Source organism: Eschrichtius robustus, chromosome 21, assembly GCF_028021215.1.
Source record: "Eschrichtius robustus isolate mEscRob2 chromosome 21, mEscRob2.pri, whole genome shotgun sequence".
Taxonomy (NCBI): domain Eukaryota; kingdom Metazoa; phylum Chordata; class Mammalia; order Artiodactyla; family Eschrichtiidae; genus Eschrichtius; species Eschrichtius robustus.
Genome location: NC_090844.1, coordinates 6,510,732 through 6,525,942, shown reverse-complemented (window position 1 = coordinate 6,525,942; position 15,211 = coordinate 6,510,732).

The following is a 15,211-nucleotide window of genomic DNA, read 5'->3' as shown; positions in this document are numbered from 1 at the left end:
ACACCTTGATCTTGGACGTGCAGGCTCCAGAGCTGTGAGGAAGTACATTTCTGTTGTTTAAGTCATCCAGACTGTGGTACTTTGTTATGGCAGCCGAGCAAACAAACACAGAGATCAACAAGACATCATCGCTGGGCTCAGAGACTCCCTGTCCAGCAGAAGACACTGACACCTAAGAAACACCTGGTCCATCAGAAATGCAATGGGCTCCCCTCTGCCGCTCCACTCCCAGCTCCACTGCTGCTGGGGTGGGAATACTCTCTCAGGTGGGTCAAGAATACACAGAAACTGTCTAGACAGAAGTGAACTGAGATGCCCTTGAGGCTTTTACGTCTCCCTTCCATCCTAAAATTGCTGAGATCTATAAACTTCTTATTGTTGACATTCTAAAAGCAACTCAACAACTCTCAGTCTTGAGATCTCTTAAGGTCCATTATAGGGGAACCGTCACTCTGGAGATTCTCCAAGGACTGACTTCTGTGCTGGTCTCTGAGGGACACCCACAGGAGCTGAGGCAAATGCTTTTTGGAGGAGTGATTTATTGGATGGATTTGTTCATTGTTTCACTCTTTGAACAATTGAGAGAGATTGATACTACTTACACCCTTGGATGGGATCCCCTGTCCCCTGGTCTGTAATGTCCTTGGCAGACTCCTACACGTCTCTCAAAACCCAACTCGGGGGTTTGTCTCCCCCAAGTTGAGCTGACTAGTCCCTTCTTAAAACTATCCCTCCTTGTTAAACCTGATGACCAGGTCGCTCTGGACTGAATGTTTGTGTCCCCCCAAAATTCATATGTTAAACCCCTACCCCCCGAAATGTGATGGTATTTGGAGGTGGGGCCTTTGGGAGGTAATTAGGTTAGAGGAGGTCAAGAGAGTGGGCTCTCAAAACGGAATTAGTGCCTTTAAAGGAAGAGACCGGAGCAGGCGCTCTCTCTACCATGTGAGGATACAGCGAGAAGGCGGCCGTCTGTGAAGCAGGAAGCAGGCCCTCACCAGACACCTGATCTCAGACTTCCATCCTCCAGAACCGAGAGAAACAAACGTGCGTTGTTTAGGCTCCCCCAAGTCTGCATTTTGTTACAGCAGCCCAGGCTGGCTGAGATGGTCTACGGGGACCCCTGGGGGGAAGCAGTTTTCCTCTCCGCATGGGACACAGGCCAGGCGTTGGAAGGATTTCCATTAACACGAAGTGAATTAATGAGTCCCCAGGACTAGGGATCCCGCCCGCGAGCCTGGAGCAACCTAGGAGGTGACGTTATATAAACTTAGGGCCTCATTGTTTGTGTTCATTTTGCTTCCGAGGCAGAAGCAAACAAACTGGTGATGTTTTAGGAGGCGAGGAAAAGCCTCGATCCCCTCCGTGATAAGCAGACCGCTCTCAAGGGTGATCAAGGTGAACTTCGGGGAAGCTGGGAATGTTGCTTCTTCAGACCTCTGCCCAGGCCTTCCTGTTCCTCCTGGGAGGGCAGCAGCCCGCGGGCGCTGACGGCGCCGGATGCAGGAGTCACAGCTGCCCGGGCCAGTTCCCCTGCCGCCTGCCGCCCCCTAGGGCCCCACTCAAAAAGTCACGGCCCGGAAAGGCAGTTTCCACAGGACGGGCCACAAAGGTGGCAGCTTTCTGCTCATCAGGGGATGAACCTGCCCGAGGTGCTAAGGGATTCACAACCAGCCTGGTGAACACAGGGGGCCGGAGCCTGTCCCCTGGACGCAGAGGCACCGACAGCTCGGGTTTCCTGCGGGGGGTGGAGCGGCCAGAAGGACCAGGCTGATGGGAAAACAAAACCAACCGCCTGCTTCCCACCGGAGCCCCGGGAGAACCCGACTGCGGTGGAGACAGGGAGTCAGGGAGGCCCGTGGGCGGCCCCGCGCCTTCCTGGCGGTGGGGGGCCCCCGTTTCATGTAAGATTTTCACCTTTGGGGGCCTGAGACGATGCTTCCCATGGAGAGCATCCCAGCCTCTGTGACCCAGGAATTATTTTGGCTCCATACTCTTTCCCAGACGGGCTTCCAGATGCAGCACATTTGCCTTTGGCTCTTTTTTCCTGGATGCTTTCGAAATTCTCTCCTGGATTTCACCCCCCTGCCCGTTTCTCTCCTCTAACCTGCTTTCCCCGCCAGGGTGGGAGCTGGCCCGCAGCTCCCGGCGGGCGAGGGGCAGAGCCCGGGGTGGGGCGCCATCTAGTGGCGAGCGGAGAGACGACTGTTCGGCCCCTCGAGGCGGCAGCTCTGCCTGAATCCAAGTCGTTAAGTAAATACGAAGATGCAGAGAACAAAACAACAGCAGTGACAACAAGAGGCCATCCTGTGAACACGGAGCGACCCTGTAGCTGCCCCAGGTCTTGGGTTCTCTCCTGGGCCCTCGCTTGCCCCAAGGGTGACTTGGTCCTTTTGCCGTCTCCCTCCTGCCTCCCAGTTGCTGGGAGGACAGAACTGACCTTCTGGCAGGACAGCTTCCCAGCCCTTAGCAGTCACCCCTGCCTCGCGGTGTGGGGAGAGATGGGGTGGGTCCCGGGAGGTCTGGTCCTTAAGCTCCCAGGCCCATCCTCCAGAGATGGGGTCCGCAGGTCTGGGAGGAGCCCAGAAATTCACTCTGTTCACCACCTGTTGGGCGATTCTGACACAGGGGGCCTTTGGATGTAGGAATGCGGCCTGTGGAGGAGGGGAAATGGTTCATATGATAAACGCCGAGGACAGAAGGTCCCTTGTGTACTGTTGACCTCATACTTTGGGCCGGAACCTCCCACGTTCACAGTCTCGCACACCAGTAACGCGGGGCCCGCTCTTCAGTTAGGATACAACCCTGCCTCTGGGTGGCTGGGGGCTTCCTTCTCCCAGGAGGACACCTGCTATTGCTGGTAAGTGGTGGAGGCCCGGCCAACACGTGCTGGGGAGACTGGTTTTCCCTCTGTGCAGAATACCTATAAGTAGAGATGTCTGCTTTCTCTTTGGACACCAGAGGAAAGATATTCACTGCAAGCATAGAGCAAGGGGACAGTTTCCAAGAGCTGCAGAGAGGGGAATCACAGAGAGCCTGGCCTCAGAGGCCTGCGGTGCTCGGGGATTTCAGAGGCCAGGAGACACAGAGGAAACACCCCTCGGTAATTCCCCTTCCACAGACTAGTGGAAAATCGTGCCCCTAAATGCACACGGCAAGGTCTGAAGAAGGTCTTGGGAAGAAATGCATTGTGGAATGTTATTAAAATGCTTAGGGCCCCATGTCTAATCTGCAACAGCTCCTAATTCTTGGGGTTACTATTGAAATGCTTTCCTTTCCAGACTGAACGAAGCTGGCATAGACAGGAGGGTCATGGAGTGCGGGCTTTTGCTCCCATGTCTGGTGTCCGGTGGTCATATAAGCCTGGGCCCCCTGCCCTTACTGAGTGGCTCCAGGGAAGAGTCTCTCTGAGGCCTGGTTTCCTCATTTGCAACTGCAGAAGGTAACAGTTCCTTCCCTGTTGGATTGTTGAGAGAATCAGATGAAACGGTGCATCAGGGCTGGCATATAAGTGCTTGATAAATGTTTGCAATTATGACCTGAAGACAGTATAACATTCAAAGAAGTTCATGGAAATCAATGTAAATTTTAAGCTGGTGTGTTTTTCGGTGACTGGGAAGCTATCATCTTTAGGCTAAAGAAAAGAACCGTGTTGTTTTGCTTTTTTGGCTTGGTTTTTCATGAAAAAAAAGTAGAGAAAGCTCTCCCCAAACTTAAATGAGCCAATGAACTGAAGGAAATTTACAACTGCAGGAGCCATTAAATTTCAAGGCCTCCCTGGGGGCCGGGGAGAAGCCATTGCTCCATTGCCCCAGCTCATGGAATCATTCGAGAATGCCCTTCCCGGGACTGGACATTTCCTAGTTCATTTCCCTGGAGTCCGACCGCCAGAAGGCACTGACCCCGTTGCAAACACGGAAGTCCACCTGATAAAACGAGAGTTTTCCCCAAGCCGCAGTCATCTGCCTCAAGTTGGGAAGTGTCCTTAACGTTATTGCTACGGGGGCTGCTGCCCAGGGTATGAACAGGAATGGCCTTCGCACAGGCCGCTCGTTGAAAGAGGGCTGGATTCAGAGAATCCAGTCTTAAATCCTAACGGTTACTTACAAACCGTATGATCTTGAGAAATTCTTCTTTTTCAGCTCCTGGGTATTCATCGGTAAAGGAGGTGATTAAACTATCTAACAGAATAAAACCGAGGAAAGTGGCATTTTGTTATACAATGCTCGATGCATAGATATTAGTTGAATATGAGTATGTGGTAGGGGAAGGGTTGACGTGTTGGTGAGGGTCAATTAAGAGAGTCATGGAAACCGTAAGAGCAAAAGCTTGTAGAACATTCGTAACTAGATGTCAAAGGCATATAGTCATTTATCCAGTAAGACAGGTCAGCACCAGGCAACATGGTCCGTATGGGCTCAGGAGAAGTAAGTCTGTTTCCTGGAGACGTCCGGAAAAGTCTCTGAAACATTAGACGTATGTTATACATGAAAAATATGTAAGTCCTAATTGTATTTCACGTACATAATGATAAACGCACGTGCAGCAGGAGGGTGAAGTGAAGACACACAGGAGACACACACAATCCTCCACGTGAAGCCAGAGGATTAGAGACTGGCGCCCACAAGCCAAGGAACGCCAGAGCTCACCAGCGAACCCCCAGGAGGGGTTTCAGAGGGGGCGTGGCCCTGCTGACACCTTGAGTTTGGATGTCCAGCCTCCAGAGCAGAGAGACACTACATTTCTCTTGTTTAAGCCCCCAGTCTGTGGTTCTCGGTTATGGGAGCCCTAGGAAATGCATACAGGTTTGGGGTGGGAGGTTTAACTGATTTAATGAGGAATTTTAATTCAGAATAAAATTAGGTGGAGAAGTTGAGATTCTCTTACGTCTGATCAACCATTCTTATGCGTAGCAAAGTTGTTGGACCAAAGAAAAACCTACTGCCAAACGCAGTTAACCCTACTTTCAGGTGACGTTTCCAAACACAGATAAACGTGCAAGCTGGCTGGGCAGACCAATATCTATGAAGGGACAGGATTCGAACATACATAGTTTTCTAGATGAAGTAAAACTAATAAATTAGAAAATTATTGTTTGCTTTCAAAATACTAGCCAGCCCACAAAAGATATAAAGGATGCCTTTAAATATAAGTTTGCTAAAGAATCAAGATTACCTTGTTACAAATAGTATTTTATCTATATACAATATTTGAGTTGCATGTCTAGTATATTTTTTTAACATCTTTATTGGAGTATAATTGCTTTACAATGGTGTTAGTTTCTGCTGTATGACAAAGTGAATCAGCTATACATATACATATATCCCCATATCTCCTCCCTCTTACGTCTCCCTCCCACCCTCCCTATCCCACCCCTCTAGGTGGTCACGAAGCACCGAGCTGATCTCCCTGTGCTATGTGGCTGCTTCCCACTAGCTATCGATTTTACACTAGCTATCGAATTAATTATAAATAAATAAATAAATAAAATTGTTACAATTGCGCTCATTAAATCCTCACCAAAAAATTGTAAAAAAAAAAAAAAAAAAACTCATTTCTTTAGCGCTCCCTGCAAGTGGTATAGGTTATCTCATTCAATTATCTTAGTAGTTGTTACTCTTTCCCCCATCGTTTTTATTTTATTACTTTATTGTTAAATAACTTTATTGACATGTCATTTACATATAAAAATTGTGTATATTTAAGGTGTACAACTTGATGTTTTGACATATGTATGAATTTTGAAAACATTCAAAATTGGCTAAATAATTTATCCATCACCTCTGCATAGTTACCGTGTGTGTGTGTGTGTGTGTGTGTGTGTGCGTGCGTGTGTGTGCGTGTGTGGTGAGATGACGTAAGAGCTATCCTAACCATTGTCACCATGCCAGAGCATCTCAAGAGCTCCTTCCTCCTGCATAACTGAAACTTTATACCCTTCGGCCAGCACCTCATTTCCCCCTCCCTCCATTGTTTTAAGTAAATGACATCAGAGAAGCTGTGAGAGATTAAAGACCTTGCACAGAATCACAATGTTACTAACTCTTGGAGCTGCCAAAGCCCTTTGCATTTTAGTGTAAAGGGAGGGTAACAGGTGAAGCAATTTCCCAGTTTCTACCCCAACTCACATCCAACCATATACCTAAAAGCATTTGTCCAGAGAGGGTAGTAGAAAGGACTCAGAAACCAGTGCTGCACAGACCTCAGGCAGTGGTGTGCCGAGCTGGCTAGCATCTAGTGTATACCCTTAATAAAGCTTCCAGTGTCCCCCTCTTTGCTCCGTTTCCCGGGGCGGGGAGGAATGGCTCTGTAGGGAGGAAGGGGGTTGGGAGGGGAGGGACCACAGGGCATACACACGCCCGGAGGAGGCGTGGTACCCAGAGCCAGGTAGAGGGTGGTGTGCGGTGAGCTGGGGCTGGTACCACTTTGAACTTTGCACGGCCTCCCGCCTGTGGTACCTGCTCTGGGAACGTGAGGAGGCCTTCCCCAAAGACCAGTAGCCATGTACCTTTCTTTCCTTACTTACTTTAAAGAAATTATGGTAAGACGTACATAACATAAAATTCACTCTTTTAACCATTTCTAAGGGTACAGTCCGGTGGCATCGGTTATATTCACACTGTTGTGCGACCATCACCACCACCATCCCTCTCCAGAGCTTTTTCACCTTCCCGAACAGAAGCTCTGTCCCCATGAAACGCGAACTCCCCTCCCCCTCCCCCAGCCCCCAGCCCCCGCCACTCTGCCTCCCGTCCCTGTGCATCGGATTCCTCTAGGGGCCTCTCATAAGCGGAATCATGCAGTATTTGTCCTTTTGTATCTGGTGTATTTCATTTAGCTTAATGCCCTCGAGGTTCACCCGTGCTGTAGCGTGGCTGAGAATCTTCTTCCTTTTTAAGCCTCATTAATATTGCAGTGTATGGACAGACCATATTCGTTCATCTGCCCATCGTTTGGTGGGCACTTGAGTTGTTTCCACCTCTTGGCTGTTGCGTATCTTTAAGACCTCACTCACCCCAGGACCAAGTGCTCTAGGGTGTGTCATCCTTTTCACAAATCATCACGTATAGTTACTAGTCAACTTGCCATTTATAAACAATGCTTTTTCCTTAGAAATGACTTTAGCGCGTGAAACTAGAAACAGAGGAAAAGCAAGAGAATGATAAACCCAGCATTTGTGAGTGAAGTCCTGTCTTGGGGGGGCAGTGGGATGGGTGTTCGTGGGTGGTGATGACCTAGTTCTCGGGTGAAGCACTGGCCTTACCACGATCACTATTAGGTACACACCCTTGTTTTCTCTATCAAACACAAAAGCAGTAATATAGGAAAAATTTCTCCAGCCTAGTAATTTTCCACATTGGCTCTGAGGTGAGATGTAAATGGTACAAATTACTGGCGGACTTGGCTGAAGTTCACCTAGTTTTGCTGCGGGAAGGGACCACCCCGAGCTCAGTGGCAGGTGGCAGGGAGGTCTGTGGGGTCTCTTCCCTCCCAGCTGTCTCTCCCCTGGGGACCGTTGAGCCTCCAGGACCCCTGTGGCCAGGTTCAGGTTCAGCCGTAGGCTGGGGTCCTCCGGAGGGTCAGCTCCAGTCTCTGTTGGCTCCAGAGGGTGGCCTCTGGGGTCACCAGTGCCCACCTCGTGAGCGCCCGCATGGCCCCGGCATCCCTCAGTCCCATCCCTCTCACCCCGTGTTCTTGGCCTCAGGAGAGAAGCGGGACCGCCACAGCCCTGGGCAGTGCTGGGACGAGCACGTGGTCTCCAGCCCTGTCTTCCCCTGCAGCCCATGTGCCGGCCAGTGGGCAGGTGTGATGCTGGCAGGAAGTTTTCTCCTTGAGGACACCCCTTACTCCTGCTTCCAGCTCCTTGTACAGCGATGCCTTCTACTCACTACATCTTTCCCATATCCGTGGGCTGTCAGCACCTGCCCTGCCCTCTCAGTCCCAGCGTAGTGAAATTCTGCAGATCTAGTCACTCCGTCTTCCTTCAAAAATCAGTCCCTCCTTAGATTGGGATTGACACATACACACTACTATATATAAAATAGATAACTAATAAGGACCTGCTGTAGAGCACAGGGAACTCTACTCAATACTCTGTAATGACCTCTATGGGAAAAGAGTCTAAAAAAGAGGGGATATATGTATATGTATAACTGATTCACTTTGCTGTATACCTGAAACTAACACAACATTGTAAATCAACTCTACTCCAATAAATTTAAAAAAATAAAAGTTCAAAAAAAATCAGTCCCTCGTTGTTGGTTATGTAGCACAGGGAACTCTGCTCAATATTCTGTAATAACCTAAATGGCAAAAGAATCTGAAAAAGAATAGATACATGTATATGTATAACTGAATCACTTTGCTATACACCTGAAACTAGCACAACATTGTTAATCACCTCTGTCCCAATATAAAATAGAAGTTTTTAAAAAAAATCAGTCCCTCCTCTTCAGTCACCGTTGGGCTGTGCTTTGGACTATCTCCGCCACGCACACTCACACACACACACACACACACTAACATGTACACACACAGACACACTCCCAGTCACTCTCACACCCCACGGGGCATGCACTATCCATTATCTCACTTCTTCACACACTCTTCTCTCCCTGTTTCAGAGTCAACACAGGTCCCTCACCAGCCGAGAAAACTGTGATTTGCCAATCCCACTAGAATTCTTCTCGTCAAACAGATTTTTAAAACCACAATTCAGTCTGATGCCTTAACTCCTTTATTCTCACAGATGCTGTCATCATTAGGATGAAATAGTTATTCTTTTTTTTTTTTTTTTTTTTTAATTTACTTATTTATTTATTTATTTTTGGCTGTGTTGGGTCTTCGTTTCTGTGCGAGGGCTTTCTCTAGTTGTGGTGAGCGGGGGCCACTCTTCATCGCGGTGCGCGGGCCTCTCACTATCGTGGCCTCTCTTGTTGGACGCACAGGCTCCAGACGCGCAGGCTCAGCAGTTGTGGCTCACGGGCCCAGTTGCTCCGCGGCATGTGGGATCTTCCCAGACCAGGGCTCGAACCCGTGTCCGCTGCATTGGCAGGCAGACTCTCAACCACTGCACCACCAGGGAAGCCCGAAATAGTTATTCTTAGTGACTAAGTGGTGATGCCCAGGGTCATAAGAGGTTATCGGACAGCTTATCATTAGCCTGGGAAAAGACTACAATTCAAAATACAAGGTGCGGTTTGTGCTGAATACCTATGGCTGTTGCATCATCGTAAAGTCAAAAACTTTTAAGTAGAGTTGGGGACCATCTGTGTACATATCTATAGATAGAAAGATAGATAAGTTTTTTTCTCCATTCATCCACTGACGGACCCTTAGGTTGTTTCCATGTCTTGAATGTTGCAATGAACTTGGGGGTGCATGTATCTTTTCAAGGTAGTGTTTTCCTTTCCTTGGGATAAATACCCAGAAGTGGGATTGCTGGTACATATGGTGTTGTATTTAGTTTTTTGAGGGAACTCCATACCGTTCTCCATAGTGACTGCACCAATTTACATTCCCACCAACAGCGTACAAGGTTCGCTTTTCTCCACAACCTCACCAATGCTTGTTATCCCTTGTCTCTTTGATGATGGCCATTCTGACAGGTGTGAGGTGATATCATTGTGTATTTGATTTGCATTTCCCTGATGATTAGTGATGTTGAGCACCTTTTTTATACCTGTTGGATATCTGTATGTCTTCATTGGAAAAATGTCTATTCAGGTCCTCTGCCCATTTTAAAAATCAGATTGTCTGGTTTTTTTGCTATTGAGTTGTATGAGTTCCCTCTCAAACATTTTAAGGGTACAGTTCAGTGGCATTAAATACATTCACGTTGTTCTACATCAATTATCACTATCCATCTCCAGCCTTTCTTCTCCTTTTAAATACACTTTATATTTTAGAGCAGCTTTAGATTCACAGCGAAATTGAGGGGAAGGTACAGGGGGTTTCCATACACCCCCTGCCCCTGGGCTCAGCGAGTTCCGAGTGGTTGCTTCCTCACTTCTCCTGCCGTAAAGTTTTTTTTTTTTTTTAACATCTTTATTGGAGTATAATTGCTTTACAATGGTGTGTTAGTTTCTGCTTTATAACAAAGTGAATCAGCTATACATATACATATATCTCCATATGTCCTCCCTCTTGCGTCTCCCTCCCACCCTCCCTATCCCACCCCTCTAGGTGGTCACAAAGCACCAAGCTGATCTCCCTGTGCTATGCAGCTGCTTCCCACTAGCTATCTATTTTACATTTGGTAGTGTATGAATGTCCATGCCACTCTCTCACTTCGTCCCAGCTTACCCTTCCCCCTCCCCGTGTCCTCAAGTCCATTCTCTATGTCTGCGTCTTTATTCCTGTCCTGCCCCTGGGTTCATCAGAACCATTTGTTTCTTTTATTCCATATGTATGTGTTAGCATATGGTATTTGTTTTTCTCTTTCTGACTTACTTCACTCTATGACAGACTCTAGGTCCATCCACCTCACTACAAATAACTCAATTTCGTTCCTTTTTATGGCTGAGTAATATTCCATTGTATATATGTGTCACATCTTCTTTATCCATTCATCTGTCAATGGACACTTAGGTTGCTTCCATGTCCTGGCTATTGTAAATAGTGCTGCAATGAACATTGTGGTAGATGACTCTTTTTGAATGATGGTTTTCTCAGGGTATATGCCCAGTAGTGGGATTGCTGGGTCATGTGGTAGTTCTATTTTTAGTTTTTTAAGGAACATCTATACACTTCTCCATAGTGGCTGTATCAATTTACATTACCACCAGCAGTGCAACAGGATTCCCTTTTCTCCACACCCTCTCCAGCATTTCTTGTTTGTAGATTTTTTGGTGATGGCCATTCTGACCAGTGTGAGGTATCTCATTGTAGTTTTGATTTGCATTTCTCTAATGATTAGTGATGTTGAACATCCTTTCATGTGTTTGTTGGCCATCTGTATATCTTTTTTGGAGAAATATCTCTTTAGGTCTTCTGCCCATTTTTGGATTGGGTTGTTTGTTTTTTTGATATTGAGCTGCATGAGCTGCTTGTATATTTTGGAGATTAATCCTTTGTCAGTTGCTTCATTTGCAAATATTTTCTCCCATTCTGAGGGTTGTCTTTTCGTTTTGTTTATGGTTTCCTTTGCTGTGCAAAAGCTTTTAAGTTTCATTAGGTCCCATTTGTTTATTTTTGTTTTTATTTCCCTTTCTCTAGGAGGTGGGTCAAAAAGGATCTTGCTGTGATTTATGTCATGGAGTGTTCTGCCTATGTTTTCCTCTAAGAGTTTTATAGCGTCTGGCCTTACATTTAGGTCTTTAATACACTTTGAGTTTATTTTTGTGTATGGTGTTAGGAAGTGTTCTAATTTCATTCTTTTACATGTAGCGGTTCAGTTTTCCCAGCACCACTTATTGAAGAGGCTGTCTTTTCACCATTGTATACTCTTACCTCCTTTATCAAATATAAGGTGACCATATGTGCATGGGTTTATCTCTGGGATTTTTATCCTGTTCCATTGATCTATATTTCTGTTTTTGTGCCAGTACCATACTGTCTTGATTACTGTAGCTTTGTTGTATACTCTGAAGTCAGGGAGCCTGATTCCTCCAGCTCTGTTTTTCTTTCTCAAGATTGCTTTGGCTATTTGGGGTCTTTTGTGTTTCCATACAAATTGTGAAATTTTTTGTTCTAGTTCTGTGAAAAATGCCATTGGTAGTTTGATAGGGATTGCATTGAATCTGTAGCTTGCTTTGGGTAGTATAGTCATTTTCACAATGTTGATTCTTCCAATCCAAAAACATGGTATATCTCTCCATCTGTTTGTATCATCTTTAATTTCTTTCATCAGTGTCTTATAGTTTTCTGCATACAGGTCTTTTGCCTCCTTAGGTAGGTTTATTCCTAGGTATTGTATTCTTTTTGTTGCAGTGGTAAATGGGAGTGTTTCCTTAATTTCTCTTTCAGATTTTTTATCATAAGTGTATAGGAATGCAAGAGATTTCTGTGCATTAATTTTGTATCCTGCTACTCTACCAAATTCACTGATTAGCTCTAGTAGTTTTCTGGTAGCATCTTTAGGATTCTCTATGTATAGTATCATGACATCTGCAAACAGTGACTGTTTTATTTCTTTTCCGATTTGGATTCCTTTTATTTCTTTTTCTTCTCTGATTGCTGTAGCAAAACCTTCCAAAACTATGTTAAATAATAGTGGTGAGAGTGGGCAACCTTGTCTTGTTCCTGATCTTAGAGGAAATGGTTTCAGTTTTTCACCATTGAGAATGGTGTTGGCTGTGGGTTTGTCATATATGGCCTTTATTATGTTGAGGTAGTTTCCCTCTATGCCTACTTTAGGATTCTGCAGTATACCTGGATCAATCAATGTGATACACCATATTAACAAATTGAAGGATAAAAACCATACGATAATCTCAGTAGATGCAGAAAAAGGTTTTGACAAAATTCAACACCCATTTATGATAAAAACTGCTGTAAGGTTTTAATGCAGGCAACATGATGGCCCCTCCAGCGGATGCCATTCTTCCTAGAAGCTGCCATGGTCCCAGCTCATGCAGGGCTGTGCTCCAGCAGACACCCAGACCCCCACCAGCAGGAATTTTTGGTTAGGTTTTGTGAGGGAAATTCAAAGGCCTGTCTGTGTGGTTCTCTGGCAAAGATCCCAGGCCCCAGGGAGGCCTTTTAAACTGGGGGCCTGGCGGGAAATGAAGCACTGAAAGCAATTACCTACTGGCAGAGAGTGAGACCAGTTGATTAGAGAACCAAACATACAAATCCATTTACACCTGGTCTTGATGCTGACCAGGTGGGGCTGCAGCAGTCAGGGCCGTTGGGGCGGGCATCACTGTGGAAGCTGTGTTTTGCAGCAAGCGTCTGGCTGGGGTGAAGGACAAGCTAAAACCCAGCCAGACAGGGCAGACTTTTCCTGCCGTGTAGGATGGGGCGACAGGAGCTGGTGGCGGTGAGGGCGGGGGACATGGAACCGAGTTAAGGGCTGACAATCCAGAGAGACGAAGAAACTAACATCGGGGAGGTTTACTGCTACAGTATTTCAATTTAGTTTCTCTCTTTCTTCCTTTTTTTGGTAATTAGTATGTATTGCGAGCCTCACATGCCAAACACCATGGTAGGCCCGTTCCCTGTGTGACCTCAGAACGGCTTACAACCTCCCTGCAAAACAGGCGCTAGCGTTCAGCCCACTTCCTGGAGGAGCAGACTGAGGCAGGAGGCAGGAACCCTGGCCGAGGTCACGGCAGGCCTGCTAGACGCAGAGCCAAGCACTGCGCTTTGCATTTGCCTGCCCCTGTGGAGGTCCAGGTCGTGCTGCTCAATGATGCACTTATTTTCCACCCTGAGTTTATAGATGTTGTGTACATTTTCAGATAAAAATAGACTCTTTCTGGGAGATGGCCAAAGCATGATGAGAAAGTATCTTGAAAATTGCCAAGTGTTACAAAGAAGGTATTTTAAACAACCTCATTATACATTTCTGCACAAAGTGTTATTGTTTCTATTATTAGGGTGCAGTGGACAAGTCCTAGAATTCTTCTTTCTTTTTTTTTTCAGCAGGACTGTCTTGGGGGTATGTGGGGAGGGAAAGAAAAAAAAAAAAACATTTCCCTGACTAGCTCTCTAAACAGAGGATGTCTAAGTCTTATGCAGCAGGTATGGTGGTACTGCATCCAGCATATCTTCTACGGGACAAACGTACGGTGGTGCTTTAACTCAGGACTTGAGACAGATGCGAAAAGAATTTTGTTGAGGATGTAAATCTGCCCTCTGGAAAGAGAACTATATTCTGTTTAAAGGAAATTATGAAAATATTCACATTTAACAAACTGATCGTTGGATAGTAAATTATTTTAAAATGTCTTTTGCCTCAACCCTTTTCCCCACTGTCCAAGGAACACGAGCTCTGTCTGTTTACACTGTCTTCATCATTATTGCAGAAACGCAATGAGATGGGAGAGACTCCCCACTTCAAGAGCAGAGCCTGGAGAAGTAAATGCAGAGAACTGGTTCCCTGTGTTGAATCACAGGAGGAGAGGAGCACTGGCGTCAGGATGAAGTGTAGGGCTGGAAGGGCTGGCTAAGGGGGAGCTTGGGGGTAGGGAAGAGTTAAGTGTCCAGACGGCAGCATCCGTGGACCAGTGGGGAAGGGGTGGGCAGGGGAGGGGACCAGCCCAAGCAGGAGCCTTCGGAGAGGCAGGGAGAGAACCAGGTGAGCTGTGGAGTGGGAAGTCTGCTGGGCTGAAATGTGCGAGGTACCGGGATGGGGAGCTGAGTGGGAGTGGAGAGCACTCTGAACGGAAAAGGGGAGGTCGGGGTCCTGATCCTGAGTCAACCTTAACTCCTGCGACTCTGGGCCGGTAATGTCACCTCTGTTGTCTTTCAGCCTTGAAAGGAGAGGGTCAGGTTCGATGGTCCCTGAGACGTCTTCGAGACCAAATGCATTCTCTGTGTCAACTGGAGGCCATGCATCGGGTTAGGTTAGGGTTAGGGTTGGGGTTGGGGTTGGGTTAGGTTTAGGGTTGGGGTTGGGGTTGGGGTTGGGGTTGGGTTGGGGTTGGGGTTGGGGTTGGGGTTGGGTTGGGGTTGGGGTTGGGGTTGGGTTGGGGTTGGGTTGGGGTTGGGGTTGGGGTTGGGTTGGGGTTGGGGTTGGGGTTGGGTTAGGGTTGGGGTTGGGTTAGGTTTAGGGTTGGGGTTGGGGTTGGGGTTGGGGTTGGGTTGGGGTTGGGGTTGGGGTTGGGGTTGGGTTGGGGTTGGGTTGGGGTTGGGTTTGGGTTTGGGTTGGGGTTGGGTTAGGGTTGGGGTTGGGGTTGGGGTTGGGGTTGGGGTTGGGTTTGGGGTTGGGGTTGGGGTTGGGTTAGGGTTAGGGTTGGGGTTGGGGTTGGGGTTGGGGTTGGGGTTGGGGTTGGGTTGGGGTTGGGGTTGGGGTTGGGTTGGGGTTGGGGTTGGGGTTGGGGTTGGGGTTGTGGTTGGGTTAGGTTTAGGGTTGGGGTTGGGGTTGGGGTTGGGTTGGGGTTGGGGTTGGGGTTGGGTTGGGGTTGGGTTGGGGTTGGGTTGGGGTTGGGTTTGGGTTGGGGTTGGGGTTGGGTTAGGGTTGGGGTTGGGGTTGGGGTTGGGGTTGGGGTTGGGGTTGGGTTGGGGTTGGGGTTGGGTTAGGGTTAGGGTTGGGGTTGGGGTTGGG